Consider the following 12,850-nt stretch of genomic DNA (forward strand, 5'->3'; position numbering starts at 1 on the left):
AACTGTTGATATGTGTGAGTTAAATGGACATAAAGTAACTTCCTCTTTCCCTTGGCCATAGGGCATGTTATATCCTTACTTAGTTTTAAAACTGTTTATATTGTCTAAATGTATTGAATGAGGTGAATGAAATTTTACTGTTCAGATGGCTTATCACTTGATTCCCTGGCAGTGGCTTTAAACAAGTTTTACAGCATAAGACTCTCTTAATGAGCAAAGATGGCATTTTTGAAGGGTTAAAATATATGAATAACAATATAGAAGTGAGAATAATGCTTTATTAGTAGTTGAGCCTTCTCTGAATGTCACTCACTAACAGGTTCTTTTTCTCCATCTAGTAGATGAAATGGACATCAAGTGACCACTTGGGGATGAGAGGTAGGGAGCTTTTGGGTAACTTTCAGGGTCATAACATTTAATCCTTCTGAATCCATTGTGGATCGATGTGGTTTGAAGCATAAGGGCTAAAAAAAGAAGGCGAACTGTTAGTCACCTTTACTTTTGTTCACAAGTCATCCTGTTTATCTTTACTATTCACTGATGCAGTCAGTGTTTAAATGTCTAACGAAGACATGGGAAGGAAGTAAAGGTAGTACTTTCAAAATTTTGCTCGATACAAAGTAGTGTCCTTGATTTCTCTATTTTGGAGTAGTTGGCGATTTCATTTCCTTGCCTAACAAGAACAATGGACAAAAGAAATTACAGCTTCATTCTCTCTCCCACAATATGGTCCGGTTTTCATAGAAACCAGACTAATCTTAAAGAATAAATCAGACCATGTCACATTGTCATTAATATTCAAACACCGTGTCTTGGCACTATCTGGCCCTTTGCAGTCTCCCCACTCAGCCCCTGCTGGTCTCTGCCCCATACGAAGTACTGGCTGCATTGGCTTCTTTCCTTACCTTGTGCACTTGTCAGCCTTGTGCCTTCTTGGGGCTTGTGCCCTGCACCAGCAAGGCTCTCACCCTGCCACCCTCTTCTTGGACTAATTCCGCCTCACTGGTGAGGAGATGCGATGCTCCTCCCCAGCCGCACTAAAATTGTGCCCTTTCTTGCACACTATCTTTGTAAGTATTTTCATTCTTAGAAAAATAGGTAAAAGAAAGATAATAGTATTCATGGAGCAGGAACATGGCCATTTTCACTAAATTCCGGGGTTTTAAATGGTGCCTGGCACACAGTAGATACTCCTTTAGAGAAATGATTAGAGGCTTTTTACTCTCTTTATTTTAGTTATAATGACTATTGATAAAATATGAGCAATAAATAGTGTAGCTCCCCCACCAGACTCCACTTCTGTGGTGGAAGGGAAAGCACTAATTCACCTGAGGGGGAAGTGTACCTGGTGGTACCTCTTATATGCCGTGACTGTCCTCATTCATGTATGGGTTGTAGAACAAAAGGACGGGTTTGCTTTCTTTTATCTTAATAGAGGGCTGGTTTTTGTGCTTGTTCATAGACCATCTGAATTTAGGTTTCTATAGATGTAACTTCAGTTTGAACTTGCCTTCACCACTTACCCATACAAGGAGTCTTTCTGTTGGTGCTTCAGTACACTCCCCCCAACTTCATGAAGATATAATTAAGCCCTTCTAAAAGTGGCCAAACTTCTCGGCATCAAATACCTTTCAGGCAAATAATTCTTTCCCCTTAATTAGTTTATGTAGGAAATTTTGAGGATCCACTGATGGGTCCCTACTTACTTAATGCAATATTAATGTAGACAGTTTTAAATTGAATTTGTAGTGAACTAAAACCCCTAAAATTTTTTCGAAGCCACCTCTGTTCTGTACTTAAAAATGACTGTTTTCCCCCTTAAGAAATCTAAATGCAGTAATAGTATTTATAAAATTTCATCTTGTTCCTTTTTTGGTTCCACTCTTTGAACATGTAGTCTGCCATCTGGTATATGAGATCTCCCCTCACTGTGGCATTTGAAAATTGTGTCTTTTATCTCTACATTTAGGTTTTTGATAAAAAAAAAAAAGTGAACATGGTGAACATGTAATTTAATTGATAGTGTATTACTGGCGAAATTATGAATAGCTACACCTAATTTTCTGGTACTATAAAAAAGAAATAAAAGCTGAAGAGGCTTAGTATAAGAGAAATAAACAAGTGCAAAAAGATTTGTAGGAATCAGCTCATGTAGTTTCAAGGAAGTATAAGTAGTATTACAGTTCCTTTGAAAATAAGAGAAGGATATAGAGAGGACATTTATTCGATGGCGTTTTCAGTCTTAAAATGAGTAAAACAGTTCATTATAAACTTGGTCTTATGTTCTTCCATTTAAAGTATAGTGAATCAGATATTGCTATTAGTGAGTTAGAAGGAGAATATTTGAAGGACAAATCAGTCTCAGTTGGAAACTATTGCTTAAAATGATCATTAGTGTGCTAGAAAGATTAGGGAGGGCATAATCACTGCCTCCCACTTCTCAGCACACAATTGAAATTAAACTCCTGTGGCTAAATCACTCAAAACAGTTGGGCTCTGCATAGGATTACTTCAAAAGCTGGGCCCTGGATCCATGGCAAACACAAGGTGTTTTATATCGTGCAGGGTCTGTATTCAGTATCATTGATAATGATAAAGAAAGCTATCTGCTGGTCCTTGTGTTGTCTTTCCAAGTCCACTGGATATATGAGGTAGTTGTTAATATTCAAAATTGTGAAATACTTTCCAGATTAGTACTACAGTTGGGAGTATTGGTAGTGGTTTTTATTTTTGAGAGAGAGAGAGACTTCTGGGTTTAAAAAAAAATCCATAGTGCATGCTAAAGTTTTTCTTTTTCTTTTTTTTTTTTTTAAGATTTATTTATTTATTCATATAGAACTGGGGTACAGGCCAGAAATGCGGAGGATGAGAGGATTCACCAGAGACAGAGCTGGGAGCAGAACAGGCAGTTCAACGAAGTACACTGCTGAGGGGAGTAGCGGGCGGGTCAGGAGAGGTCTGCTGCGCCATGTGGATCTCCTCCGGGCAGGCGGGAATAGAACTCATGTGAAAGTGGCTTAAGCTTCTTAGTGCAGTGCTTTAACCCGCTGCGCCACCAGGGAGGGCCCATGCTAAAGTTTTTCTAAGGAGAAAAATGCAGTTTGAATCTGTTTGAGTTCAGTAATAATAATAAATGACTTCTATAAATTTAAGGATTAGAATTGTTTTAAATTTTTAATTTAGAAGAATAATTATGCTAAAAACAAAATTCAAATATAAATTTTAAACATCTTACTTTTTTCAGCCTCACACATTAAAAGGAGCTTTACAAGGAGCTGTGCTAAATGAGGACTTACCAGTCCAAGGGAGCAAAAACATTGTTAGGAAATGAGTGGATTGGTTATGACAGGGTTACTTCCCTTTAAGCGAATTGACAGGGGTCTGTCAGGCACGTTACCTGGCTGCTTCTGATCAGAGGATTCCTCACTGACTGCTTTCAGATTCCATTTCTGGGAGAACTGAAACTGTGAGTAACTCAACTTCTATTTGGTGAAGTGGAGCTTAGCTTAAGTGACTCTATTTTGGGCCCTTTTTTTTAAGATTTATTTTTTTATACATGCAGAACTAGGGTATAGGCCAAAGGTCCAGGGTGGTGAAAGGATTCACCAGAGACAGAGTGGGGAGCAGAATAGGAAGACTGATGAAGTACACTGCTGAGGGGAGCAGAGGGCAAGACAGGAGAGATCTGCTGCTCCAGGTGGGTCACCTCCCTGGTCGGGGAACTGAACTTGGTGCAGTGGCTGCGGAGAGCTTCATAGTACTTTAACCTGTTGTGCCACCAGGAAGGGCCCTGGGCCTGTTTTGTTTTTAACACTTGCAAGAATGTAGGAATCAGAAAGTTGTAGTGATGGGTCTGGGGGGTTTTTCTATGCGTTTGTGGCAATAGCTATACAATCATGCATTGCATGATTGTAATTTTTATACCCTTAAGTAAAAGTAGTATCTTCGAGAAGACTTTGCATATCACTATTACCCTTTTATGTAAATAATATCTGTGTAAATAGCAGCAGCAAAAAACACTTAAAATTGAAATATAGTCAATGTTAATTTTCCAGGCCTCCACTAGGAGAACATTATGATTTTTAAATTAGTTTTCCAAGTCATAGTTATATCTGCTGTTACCATACAAAGTCGAATAAAGTACCTCACCAGTAATTCTGTCAACCATTGTAGCATAAAACCTGTCTGTAGCTATTATATAATACCTAATAGAGTTCTGTATACCCAGTTTAAATTCAGAAATTATTGTTGGGAATAAATTAAAGTCCTTCATTTTTACCCTTTTAGTCTGGACTTTCAGTACCTACAGGGAACCTTCTGTAAAGGGGAGAAGAGGAGACTGGGAGTTCATTTTTCTCTGTTCCCTTTGCCAACTCCAAAGGTTGATACTGTATTTTAAATATTAGTCGCGCAAAGAGTTAAGCTGCCTTCGAAAACACCTCTCAATTAACTTTCTCTCCCCAGTGAGGAAACATTTGATGTCGGTAAATCTGAGATTGTAAAAATAATTCTTTTGGCTAAACAGATTTATTTATTAAGTACACATTAAGTAACATTATTTTCCAACGACTTGTTAAATAAATATACCTAAAAATAAAGGTAGGGCTTTAAGGTAAAAGTGTATATCCCCAGAAAGGTAAACAGTACACCCACCACCTGGGCAGTTATGAGACCGAGGCGTCCTGGAAAGGCCCTGTTTCTTTAGTGATTCAATCTGTGAAATACTTAAAAGATCATAAGCTTGATATAAGGACTACTTTTCTGGAATGTAGGAAAAGCATACTTTTGCTTCAGTTGAAGTTATGTAACAACAGTATTTGGGAGGGTACAAATTTTATATTTTCATGCTTTTTATTTATTTAGCAAATGCTTTTAAGTACTTTCTTTGTGTCAGGACACATTCAACTGTAGGGTTAAAAGATGAACTTCTTAGGCTTCTTATTAACATAGCAATAACATACCTATCCTTAAAGTTCAGAATAGTATCTTGGAAAGAGCAAAGCAATGCTGCCTTCAAAATACCAGTTGTCATCCTTCGGAATAGATGAGAAAGATAAACTACATTTATGTAATGTGGTTACTGTTCACATATATGTGTCTTAATTGTGAAAAGGCATGAGCTTAAGCCTCTTTGCTAAAGTAAACTGAAGTTTTTTTGTTTGTTTTTAATGAAGAATTCTCTTAGATTATAAAGTAGTCAACACTTTTCCTTTTTTTCAGCCTCTTTGTACTTTTATGCTGTGTTGACATCAATAAATATTGATGATGATGAAAATTTCTGACTTGTTAAACATAATATTCTTCAGAACTAAAGGTTCCAGAGAATTCTAACGACAGTTTAATTTTATGTGCTGCATTTCCAAATAGAAATTCAGAGTTCCCATACCCGCCTCCAGGTATACCTGTGGTGAGGAGCAAACCATGCTGCTTCATTGTGGATCCTCATTTCTGTCCTTAATAACTTTGTGATCTCAAATGAATTGCTTAACCCACTTTGATTCAGTTTCTTCCACTGTACAAATGGAAAGGAAAACTACTAATCTCATAGGGCCATAGTAGACTAAAAACATTACGTCATGGTATTATTTTTACCATCATCATAACCATTCAAATTTTTGTAAAACTGATAGCACAGTGCTCTCTTATGGAGTTATACTTTCAAAATTAGATGGCTTTCACACTTGGACTAAACCAAAGCAGTGGTATTCTTGAGCTTGTGTTTGCTGTCATAGGCACAGTTTCAGAGAATTTGCTTTTAATAGTACCTGTAGCCAGAGTTTCCTCACTTAGTCATTGTTTTCCCTCAAATATCATACATTCATTTTGCATTTTCTGGTTACTTACAAATGTCTAGTAATGTGGCATACTGAATAAGGCCAATGCCTACCTTTTCCCTCCCTTTTACAAATTATGACTAACCAAAGGTTATAAAAAGAATCAACTGATGTACACTTAGCAAAATTTTAGTTCAATAATTATATAATTTGTACTTCATATATATATATATATGTGTTCATAAAATATATAGCTTCATCTATGTAGATTCCTGTATATATTTGTATGTGTGTGTGTGTGTGTTTGTATCCTTCAGAAAAATATAAGTTCTATCTTGTTTCCCACTTTTTTCAAAAACCTGGCATTTAAGTATGCCTTAAATGAAAACATAATGTTTGAAAACTTATAGGTTAGTTGAAGAGATATGAAATTTACAGATACAGTTAGGAAAACCGAATTTATTGTAAATGAGAAGTTAGCTGTACACTGTTACCTATTCTGTATGGCCTGATTGTTTTGAAGGACACAATACCCCTCTGATATGAGAGTGACTGTGCCACTCTTGTCATATTGATATTCATTTTTCATTTACATCATTTAAAAGTCCTGAATCATGTATGTAAGAACAATACTGCCATTATCAAGGAAATGAATATCCTTAAGCCTTTTAATTAAAATTTGCCACAATGAACAGCAAATTCCAACTTAAGTGTGAGGGAGAAATGTTTGTTCTTATGACAGACACATGGTCAGGATGTCACGTTCATTCTCTTTGATTCCTCATGACAGTCTTGAGGGGTTGATAGCAGCCTAACTAATATTTAGATGATCTTTAGCTTTTATGTATGACAGGTTCTGAAATTCAGTGTTTTAGATGGTATAGAAATGATAACTATGATAGACTTTGGAAGACAAGGGAACCAAGTTACTGGTTAGATATTAGGGAGGGAAAGAGAGATCAGAGATTCTTTTGGTCGTAAGTGGTAGTTGCTTTGACTGAAATAGGAAAGAATGGAACACTGTTTCCTAAAGTATTCTGTGAAGTACTGGTTCCAGGAGATATTAATAGGTGCTCCATGGAAAAAAAGAGTAGTTAAAAATAAGTTCAGGAAATGCTACATATAATATTTCCCTCTGGTAGATTCACAGATATGAAAGGCTATGAAACATTTCTAACTAAAGAAACCTATTTACAGTGCTGAACACAAAATAACCTTTTACATCCTAGCTGTTTATATACTGTGATTAGCCTTTCCATGCTTACCAGTTTGGAAAATACTGGTCAAGAGGCATTTGGGGATTGCTAATAGGAGTGGAGTTTTGCATATAAGATTGAGATTAGGACTAAAAGTTAAATGACTGCCAGAGTTTTGGAGATTCTGAAGATGAGAGGAAGAGACTTGGAAGTCTGGTTTTATAGGTCAACTAAGTAAGCAAGTGAGAAAATTTGTGAAAGAAAACATTAATAACTTGTAATCCTGAGCCCAAGACTAATTGCATATGGGTATTTCATATAATGTACAGTTTTTCTATACCTTAGATGTATATATCATACTATACTTTATATGGGCCAGTGTAGTCCGTACAGGTAGTGTTTATGAATACAAATCTAAAGTAAAAACTGAATGGTGATGGATATAAAAGTCAAGGACTCCAGGCCTCACTGAGATGGCTGAGCATGGATGGGGCACTAGTCAGAGCTACAGAGAAGGAATGCTCAGAGATGGATATAAAACTGCAAATTGCACATGATAGGTAAGGCTAAGTGTTGCATCATGTAGGCAGCCATAGCAATTACATGCGAAAGAACTTTTATTGGATCCAGCTCCTCTATTTTATACATGAGGAAAATGAGACTGAGAAAGGAAGTAAAGTGGTTTACTGGGAGTAAATGTTAGGATTGGAGAGTTAGGGTTAGAATATTGTCTCATCGCTGTTGCTTTGTCCCTTTGTAATCTAGAGATTTCAGAAAAGAAGAGACTGCTAATGATGATGTTGAGGTAAGTCCTCTAGTCTTCTCCTGGGGCAGTGAAAATTAGCTGTCCCCAAAGGTCCTCATAGGATAGGGACTTTATCTCTTGTACTTACCTTGATTGAGACTTGCAGGCTTATATATACTTACGTGTATTACAAATAATACACATATTATTTGAATTCTTAAGATTGATGTTAAAATCAGTATGTCAGTTTATTAGTGTACAGTAGAAAAAGAATAATTGTGTGGGAAACAGACTCTCAAGTCCTGGCTAGCACATCTTCCCCCATAGATTCACCAAATTATAATTAGAAGGTTGTTTATTGAGTATGTAGGCAGTACAAGTGGTGTATATATAATATGTTTGGAATGTGTCATAGAGTCAGGCTTTCTTAACCTCTGAAAGACCTTATCTGGCAATTGGAATAACAATAGTACCCGTGTTCATAGGATGTTGGGAGGATTACATAGAATAACCTGTGAAGAGTGTACTGTAAATTGTTTACAGATTACCTGGCACAAGGAATCCTATTCTTAAAACAGTTAGGATACAGATACTACTGCAGCTTTACTGTGGTTTAAAATAACTCTTTCATCATAAACACTGCTTAAATAAGGAAGGCCACATTTTCTGTTCTTTGCTTGTGATTTCATGGTCGACCATCCCATTCCTGATTATAAATTATTTTTTATTCCCTTTAACTTAAATTGGCACATTTAGTTCACCTAATGTCAGATCTTGAGATCTGTGTTCTATTTTCCTTTTTTTAGATTGATTTATTCATACAGAACTGGGGTATAAGCCAGAGGTGCAGGGGCAGTGAGAGGCTTCATTCAGCAGAGACAGAGTGGGGAGCAGAACAAGCAGATCAACGAAGTATACTGCTGAGGGGGGCAGCGGGTGAGACAGGAGAGGTCTGCTGGGCCATGTGGGTCACCTCTGGGGAAGGGGATCGAACTCACACTGAAGCAGCTATGGCCAGCTTATAGTGCTGTGTCCTAACCCATTGCGCCACCAGGGAAGGCCCTGTTGTCCTCTTTTTAAGTTGCTCTGCTTGACTGATTACATTATATTGATCCATATGAAATGGTTGATATGGTGCCGATTTTCATCCACAAAAGTGGCAGTGTTATACAACTAACTTAGTCTCATAGATTGACTATTTAATTCCTCCAGGATGGTTCCAACAGTTTGTACTATGGGAGGCTAAATTGTTGAGGAGTTGTGAACACTTGTCTTTAACTGCAAAGAGGTTGCACCAGTACACACTTTTCCCTGTAGTCAGATTTAGAGAAGGTAGTACCTGTTGTCTGTGTGCTTGTGTCTTTTGCCATTTTCCTCTTCTCTTTACATTTAGTCTCTGTCAGCATTGAATTTATGAATGATTTGTACTTCCTTGATTGTTTACATGGTTTTACATTGATTGATTATTAAATCACTGTTTGATGTTCCTCCTACATTCCTCTTAAGATATCCTAGGCCATAAGCTTTAACATTACTCAGATTTTAGAAGGATGTGAATCAGTATCATAGTTAGTAAATTCTGTCATTGCACTAGATTTTAAATATAATGCTGATAGATTAAAATCAAAATGTCTAAAAAATTTAAGGGAACTACTTCGGTTTTATTTTGGATAAAGAAAGTGCAAAACATGTTTTTCTGGTTCTTGTCCACTTACAGGTATGTGAATTCTGTGTGGTTATAATCATTGGATCTATATATTTCAGCATCATCCCCAAGTATTCTGCTCCAAAAAGAGTTTTTTCCATTTTTGATGTTTAGTTTTCTTAATTGTTATTTTTAAGTCTCTAAGAATCTTTACTAGTTAATCATCTTATTTAATTGTAAGAAGACTTTCTTCCCCTCTGGAGTGTCACTCTACTAGTTCTTTCTAAAGTAGACCAATGTAGTTTTTAGACTAGCAGTCGTAAAAGTCTGGATGTGTAAGAATGCTTTTACATTCTTACGTACCATAAGGATGTCACATTCACAGGTTGATTTAAATGTCTGTGTTCATTTAGCAGATATACATTAATGCTCCTTCTGTTTTAAAAAGGTAACAAATACTATATAGTATATGCTGACTATGTCCATTTATTGGAAATTACTTAAAATTGTGTTAATGCTATTTATAGCAATTCAGTAGTTATTGTTTGTTGAGCACTTATTAAATAGACACTTAAGATGTTGGAATGATTTAAGGCATTTCATATATGACTCATTTTATCCTCTCAGATACTAAGAGGTAGATTGTATTGCATCCTTTTACAAATGAGGAAGCTGAAACACTGGATAAGTTGCTTAAGGTCATAGAGCTAGTGGGGAAAGTTATTACTTACTAGAAGGGGTATGTTGGGAGTTAGGGACTTGTTGCCTTCATCCTAGTTAGATTCATTGGTGCTAAATCTGCTTATCTGGGAATGAGAATTTCTGTAATTGACATCTGAGATGGATCTTACTCAAAGACTCCCAGTGTTGTCCACTTCAGGTTTGCTATCTTGAGTTGAATAGTTTCTGTGGGTGGGGTTCTGTTGCTGTAGTGGTCAGTAGGAGATTCAGAAATTAGCAAGATCATCCTGCCCTTACAGCTTACAGTTTAATCAGGAAGAAAGCTAATCTACACTTCAAATTATTAAATCTATCAAGTGTGAGATAGTAGCTCAGAAAGACCACAGAAACAGAGTATTAGGTTAATTACTTGTCATTGAGTCAGAGTAAATGGAGCATTTAAACAGATTTGTGAATGAGTGGAAAGGCAAAAGGCATAGTCCAGCTTTCATTAGGGAAAATGACACTGGGAGACTCTGAAACTTTTCCAAAGTAAAAGGAGGTAGACAGTCTGAGAGCCATACTGAAACAGATGAATGAGAAGGAGGGGTGCCGAATTGTTACCCAACACCCCTACGAAGCTGTCAACATTCACGTTTCTTTTATGAAGAACTGTACAAAGGGGAGAGGCTTACAAGTTACATGCTGCCTGTTGGTTCCTCGTACAATCTGGAAAATAATTTCTTGTGATCTTCTTCCTAGTTTCTTTATTTTACTTTCTGTAGTTGTTAAGAGAGGGGAAGTTAAACATACTCTGATCTCAAAAGGTGATGGCATAGCGGGTTAAAGCACTGCACTAAGAAGCTTAAGTCACTTCCTCATGAGTTCTATCCCCGCCTGCCCCAGAGGAGATCCACATGGCGTGGCAAACCTCTCCTGACCCGCCCACCGCTCCCCTCAGCAGTGTACTTCATAGAACTGCCTGTTCTGCTCCCCACTCTGTCTCTGGTGAATCCTCTCACCCTCCGCATCTCTGGCCTATACCCTAGTTTTATATGAATAAATGAATAAATCTTAAAAAAAAAAAAAAGGTGATGCAAAACTCTCCTTAGTCTTACAAGTTGATTTCAATCATAGGTATTAAAAAATTATCAGAAGGGCCCTCCCTGGTGGCGCAACGGGTTAAAGCACTGCACTAAGAAGCTTAAGCCACTTTCACATGAGTTCTATTCCCGCTTGCCCGGAGGAGATCCACATGGAGCAGCAGACCTCTCCTGACCCGCCCGCTACTCCCCTCAGCAGTGTACTTCATCGATCTGCCTGTTCTGCTCCCAGCTCTGTCTCTGGTAAATCCTCTCACCCTCCGCATCTCTGGCCTGTACCCCAGTTCTATATGAATAAATAAATAAATAAATCTTAAAAAAAATTATCAGAAAAAAAATTAGGGTACTAGGAGCTTTCAAAACTGTATTTTTCTCTTCTAGTACTGTATAAACTTAAAGTCTCGGTTATTTTCTTTATAACTTATGTGCCTTTTATTTTATTTTGATTTCCTGTTGGGGGACATGGTGGGCTTTAATATCATTACAATTTAACAATTTAACCTTTACTCTTACTCATTTTTGTTCTGGTGAACAGTTAGGCAATCTGTCAGCCTCTGTAAGAGGCTAAAAGCAACACAAATTGTAGCTCCTGCCCTCAAGAAGCTTAAATTGTATTTGAGGAGAAAAGGTCTTTCAGAGGTAAATATAGTGTTTTTACCGGGATATCAGAATTTCCCTGCTGTTTCCTGTTCTCTGTTCAGATACATCAAACTACCAGTCACACCTCCTTACTTTCCTCCCTTCCCACCCCACCCTACTCTTCCTCAGCTAGAAGGGAAGCCTATTTCGAAGCCACACACCCATTTCACACTTTATCCTTTGTGTGTCACCAAACCTTTTGTGGAGCTCTCTACAACACTTAATTATACTCACTTGTATACTTTTTTTCTTTTCCATTTACTTTGTAAATTCCTTGAAGGAAGCTTTGGACATATGACTCAGATATGTTTGCCACTGATAAGAACTTAAGGAAGATCAAGTTTGGGAGGGATTGTGGCAAGCTTAATATTGTTGACTGAGTTTGATGTTCTGCAAGATATTTAAATGGAGACAACAGTTAACAGTTGAAAACATGGACCAAGAGCTTGATCAAGGCTTTAGATGTAGATCATGGTGTGGTATGAGCTGCAGAGAGAGCTTATAGAAAAGAGACGTCAGTGGAAAGATTTAAAAAACTGGGTGTGGAAAGATTTAAAAAGCAATGGAATGTGGCTGAGGAGGATTGGTTAGAGACCTATGAGAACTCAGTTAAGGAATAACACTGTCAGTGACGAAAGGTATATAGGACAATGAGGACTGAGAAAAGTCCAGAGGACATTAACCACTGCAGATGGCCAGTTGGGAGGGATCTGGGAGGGGTAGTGAGGGTGGATTTGCTTTGCCAAGGGTCAGGGTGAGAGTGGACTATCCAAAAGCAGCTTTGATGATAGACCTTATTAAGAGATAAGGTAAAAAGAGGGGAAGATGGCCCTCCCTGGTGGCCCAGTGGGTTAAAGCACAGCTCTAAGAAGCTAAAGCCACTTCAGCATGAGTTTGAGCCCCACCTGCCCTGGAGGTGGCCCACATGGCATGGCAGACCCCTCCTGACCTGTGCACTGCTCCCCTCAGCAGTATACTTCGCCCATCTGCCTATTCTGCTCCCCACTCTATCTCTGGTAAATCCTCTCACCACACCAGAGCCTGTGGCTTGCACCCCAGTTCTTCTGTATGTATGTATGTATGTATGT

Source organism: Condylura cristata, unplaced genomic scaffold, assembly GCF_000260355.1.
Source record: "Condylura cristata isolate star-nosed mole 26May11 unplaced genomic scaffold, ConCri1.0 scaffold00004, whole genome shotgun sequence".
NCBI lineage: Eukaryota > Metazoa > Chordata > Mammalia > Eulipotyphla > Talpidae > Condylura > Condylura cristata.